A 6,076-nucleotide genomic window follows, 5' to 3' on the forward strand; every position below is an offset into this window, starting at 1 on the left:
GTGTGAGCTATAAAGTTTTCAAAATTTGAAGGAAAAAAAAAGTTTTTAAATTGAAAAAAAATAAAGAATTCTGGGAATTTTGTGTATAAAATGTACAGTGCCGGTGTATGTGTACGCTCCGAGTCCCTTTCTACGCAGACCTCTACAATTTTATACATAGTTTCTAATACAATATTTAAGCTATACAAAACTTAGTATTATATGAATATAATTCCTAATAACATTAAGAGAAGATCAGAATCCTTCGAGTGCACCGGCCCAAACCAAGTTTTCAGCCTCAAATGTGAGCAGTAAGATCTGAGTTTGTAAAGTGAACATCGATTTTTGTCATCTGAACCTTTCAACTCAATAAAATTTAATATTTTAGTTTAAATAGAGGTATTCTCTTTACAAATCCGAATAAGTACAAGGTGTTTTGTGATTAGTTTCTTTGAATGTTTCACCTCCCTATTTGATGAGCTTAAGTGTGAGTTTCGATCACCATCGAAATAAATAAAATTTAGATTTTTTCAGTCACACGGAAATAGATAAGCATTGCTAAACCTTATGCTTGGCAAAAGAAATTATTACGCATGATTAATAGAGTCCAACTAGAAATAGGAAATTTTTTATTTGAGTTTATCAATTGGATTGGATCTTAGAATTCCTCATTATAAAGTTTTGATTCAATTTCATTAGGACATCGTTACTAAATGACTTTAATAACCAAAAATTTGCACCAAAACAGTGCTGAAGATTATGCTAGTAGCTTAGATTGTTTATACTAATTAATTATCTTAAATTAAAAGGAAGATCATATTTTAGTACTACTACAATGTAGGGCAATTTTAGTGTTCCATAAAAGTATAGTACGCCAAGTACTGTTTGGCTAACGGGCGCGACTTTTATGGATGCTTTATCTGAATTACGGGGATACGACAAGAATATTTTATTCTGATTATTGTGAACCTTTTTCAGTTTCTCTTTTGTCCTTCACTCCACTTTCCCCTTATTATGGTAATGTAAATAGAATCACAGTAATTTAAAAAAAAAAAAAATGTAATGTATATTTTCTTAGTATTTGATTAAAATAGCCAAATGAAATGAAATCGAATGAGGAATAAAATTAACTCAAATTTCCTCTAAATTTGTTTGGCTAAGTGCGATTTTCAAGTTAATTTCCTTTTCTGTTTATCTTTCGTGTAAAAAATACTTTACTATTTCATCTAACTGAAAACTTGATTTTTAATTTTAAACAATTATTCTGAACTTTTTTTTTTTTTACCAATAACTCACAGATCCCCCCTCTAAATGGATTGTAATTATAAAGGGAAAAGGAGCACTGCAGAGGTTTAATTTAAGCCTTTAAGGTACGTAGTATCATACGGTTCCTCGCTCCTCAATCGGCGACAAATCCATTTATGAATTTGTGTGTTTAGCAGAACTTAACTTAATGTTTTTAAGTCGAACCACATCTATATGGGTAACATATACAAGTATAGGTAAAGATATAATTCTATATTTCAAAACCAACAACATAGAAATATTGAATCGAGCACTCATGTACACCAAATATCTTCATTCTTCATTAGGTAGCAAAAATAAATCAAAAGGATATAGTACATATATAGTTGAACTCAATAAAGGAGGTAGAAAAGGGAGGAAAGGGACCTAAGAGATGAATGGTCGGTAGGTCATAGTGGGGTTCGTTGTGTCTATAACATAGAGAAGCAGACTAGTCAAGGGATTATAAAAGAAAATTAGGACAGTTCGGTGCACTTAAACTCTCGCTATACACGAGGTTCGGGGAAAGATTCCATTAAAAGGATATATTGTATGCAATCTTACCTTGCATTTCTGTCAGGGATTATTTTCAAGGCTTGAATCAGTAACCTCTTGATCACATGATAGTAACTTTACTAATTTTTTCAAGAAATTATAAACATATCAATCAAAATATAAATATGACATCTCTAATCTTAATTAAATATCTCGAATGATTTACAGCGAAAAACGCTTCTTTTTTTTAACGAGTCATACAAAAGGAGATGTCTAGGTGAAGCAGGACAAAATCTAAATATGATTTTCAAATCACAAGACAGTTATTGCCAAATTTTCTTTGGATGAATGCGTAAAGTAGTTAACTTTGATTTCTGTGCAAATCCCATGGAATTGTGTGCATTTCCATATTTACAAATTACAACTAAGATTTCTTTTTTGACTACAATACATTTTCTTCCTTTTTAAAAGAAGGAATTCGACCATGGTGTCCGTCTTACTTTAATTCTACCGTTAATGTGGAATCAATAAACAGTGAAATTCACAAAAGAAACATGCATAAACCTAAATCAGTTTGGAATATAATGGAGTTGCTTATACAGGAAACATAAATCATAAATACAGTGAATATAATACGAGAATATGTTATAGTTACATTGCATGAAACATAATGACATACAATGTTAATGCACATATCTTAAAAAGTTAGACTAAATAGATATCGATTATGACATGCAAGAAGATCCAAATATCAGATGAATTAGAAATTTAGAATCAATCATATCTTAAAATCTTGAATGCGCCTCTATTTAAATATGTCTATTGACTAGGCTATTAAGGGTTAACCCTGCGTATCCCGATTTCATTAATCATTTAGGTTAGGACCAGGCGAGAAAAGAGCGTTCGACCCAACCCCTATCCATTAATTAAGGAATTTATTTAGGTCGGTTAAATTGAGTTATAGGCCGGCCTAATTATTTGTTTTTTTTTTTAAAAAAATGCTTCATCACTAAATTGACATTCACATGGGATATAGGCAGAGCCTATTATGATATTAGACTCCATTTTTTAGGCGTAGAAAAGTTATATTAAAAAAATAAAATTTTATATCAATTTTTTTTTAAAAAAAATTAAATAGGAAATGATCCTTTTTTTCTCAAAATTGAAAGTCATCCATCTAGGTCTCGAAAAGATTTGACGAGAAATAATCATATATATATATATATATATTTTGGATAAGGGTGTCAAACGGACCGGTTTTAACCGGCCCAAACCGATCCACTAAAGGAAATCGGACCGGTTTGACCCGGCCCGGTAAGCCTAAGGGCTTTAAGGGCTCGGGTCCCGGTCTGATTGGGTTTTGAATTTGGGCCCAGTTAACCCGGATCGGACTCAACCCGGTTAGGGCCCGCTGGTTAACTGGCTCTGCCCGGCCCGAATAAGTCCTTTTTTTTTTTTTTAAAGATTTTGGAAAATTGGGCCAAACTAGCTGTTGGCCCAACGGATATAATGGCTAGTTTGGGCCCAATATAAAAAAAAAGTTTTTTTTATTTAAAATCATTTTTTAATCCCCAAAAAATTTCTATAAATACCCTATACTTTCAAATCATTTTCCACACAATTTTTCATCCTCTCAAGTCTCAAATCTCATTCTCTCTCAAATCTCATTTCTCAATTCTCAATTCTCAAATATTCTATATATTTAATTTCTAAAGTGCTCACTTTAATTTTTTTAATTTTGAGATTACTAAGTACTAGTGGAAGTTTCTAAAGTCGCAACCTTCGGATACTTTCAAAATTTGGTATTGTCGTTCCATCTCTTACTTTTAATTTATAATTAGTGTATTAATTGTTGAATATTTATTTTTATTACTTTTTGTGTATTTTGAATATTTTTTAGTTTGATTTATACTATGGATAAATTAAGAAACCTCGGTAAAAGTGTCAAAAAATTTTGTCCCGGAAGTGGTAGTGGTAGCAGAAAGCGAATTACTAGCGGTAGAGGTACTTCAAGTACCAGATATACCCGTGTGTCTTCGCCTTCTGATACGGGAATGACAACGGAAACACGAAATCACACTCCAAAATCAGTCCACTAATCTTAAGGATTCGAGGACCAAGATGGAGACCATACTCGGATTTGCTACCAACAACAAGAATACAAGATACAAGGGTGTATTTCAACACCAAAACAACTATAAAACGTGATGAAAAATATCAACAATAATAACACAAGTTTCGGATTCAATAAATGACCCAAAATAGTCCACTACACAAGATAACAACAACAAAAGTAAAGGTTAGATAGTGAGACCAAGATTATTACAAGATTAAGAACTAAAGAGTGTATTAAACTCAAAAACCCTAATAAATGTAATAATCAAAACCACACTTTTACAGTGACCGCCAAGGGAATTAACTCACCTCAAGATCCACCGTTTCCAAGCAAAGAACAATGTTATCTTTTCCAAGCCCTATACTAGGACAACACTAAGTTGGTCTACTTTCAAGAAAGAGGATTTTAAGTGTTTAAATATTTCATCTTTCATAAACTAAAGAGAAAGGACCTAAAATGCACTATTTATAGTATATTACAAAAGTAGACAAAAAGACCACATTACCCTTAATGACTAAGGGTGGCCTTGGTGTGTTGGAAGACAATATGAATTGTCCAAAATGCCCTTAAAGCTAAGTGACCAAAATGCCCTTAGTAAAGGGAACCAAAACCGTGAACCAACAAAGGTGGTCCAAATTCGAGAGTCCTTAAGTCTTCAAGGCTCCAAGCAATCTTCCACACTTGGGTTTGATCAATGGTAGGCTAAAAACGTCCCCCCCAAGTATGTTCTCATGCCCTCCATGCGACCAAAGCTTGATTCTTCACATAGTGACTTTGAATGATGTTGTCAAAAGCTAAGGCGGTCATTATTCTTGTATCACCTTCGGTATCACTTAGTCAACCTTTTGAGAAAGAAATAGGTGTAGGTGCTCACGATATGGATTATTTAGAAGTTCAGGACAGTTAGGGTATAGAAGAAGAAAATGAAGTAGATGCAGTTGATTTAGATGAAGATGATGAAAATATTGGATTACCACCTTTCACACCCTTACTCCTCTCAATCTTTTTTCTCTCATAAACATTCGGATTGGAGTCAGTATTTACTTGTCTCTGTAGCTCGGACAACATGTATGTCATGAGGTAATTTCCCCACCAGTCTCTTATAACATTAGGCCAATTTTTCATATTTGGAACTCTATGTTGTGCAAACCAATCGACACCTAAGCATACATGACCATATGTCAATGGAAGAATATCACACCACACCTCCTCATGGTACTCAAATTGGGAGAAGACAACTTTGACCCTCTCGGTAACCTTAAACCCGTCCAAGAAGTATGGAACGAGTAAAGGCTCGCAAAACAACCCCAAGTAATCAACCATGGATGGAACGATGTAGTTTCTATAGTACCTATCATTTAACACAACGAGGCAGCTCGGTATCCCACAAATGGTCACCTTTTCGAAGTGTACACTCCTTCTTGGATCAATATTATAAAGGACACGAGTACCCCTCAGTTTTGGAGATGCATACCCTCTTCTTCTCATTGAACAACCTCCACTAGAGCTAGTATAACCATTCATACTATATCGATCTTGATAAGAAGTACTACAAGGTGGAGAATATGAATTTTTACACTCCTCACGTATACTCTCATCATAACTCTCATAAGGTTTGCAAACGAAAGGGTTATACCTAACACCAAATCTAGGTTCGGAGTGGGGAGTGCAAGACTCCTCACATGTCCCAACTTCATCATAAGATCCATCACAAGGTCCTACATCATCTCCAAAGTCACCATAAGCACTAGACACTTCATTCACCTCATTTTCTCCCTCAAAACAGTAACTTTCAAATCTGCCTATGTTTTGATCATGGCTATTTTCATAGCCTCCATAATCTCCCTCAACTTCGTAGACATAAAAACCCTCACTACAATCATAGTCTCCCATATTGTAGTCACAATAATCCCCGGCTATCGAAGTCATGTTCCCCTTATATCACTCTTTAAACCTACAAAATGAACAAACAAGATTAGTAGTAAAGCTCCTCACCAACACTCGTATACACTCACCTTTTTGATTCTCACAATTGGAGCGGCGAATATTGAAAGTTACTTATACTCCGGTAGTCAATAAGATGTCAATTCTACTTGGCGGCCGGAATAGATTCTTGTTCGATCGACTCAAGACACAAAATAAAATTTACTTACGAACTTGAAACAAAGAAGTTACTACGAGTTAAAAATGAGAAAAGCACAC

This window comes from Capsicum annuum, chromosome 2 (assembly GCF_002878395.1).
Source record: "Capsicum annuum cultivar UCD-10X-F1 chromosome 2, UCD10Xv1.1, whole genome shotgun sequence".
Taxonomy (NCBI): Eukaryota; Viridiplantae; Streptophyta; class Magnoliopsida; order Solanales; family Solanaceae; genus Capsicum; species Capsicum annuum.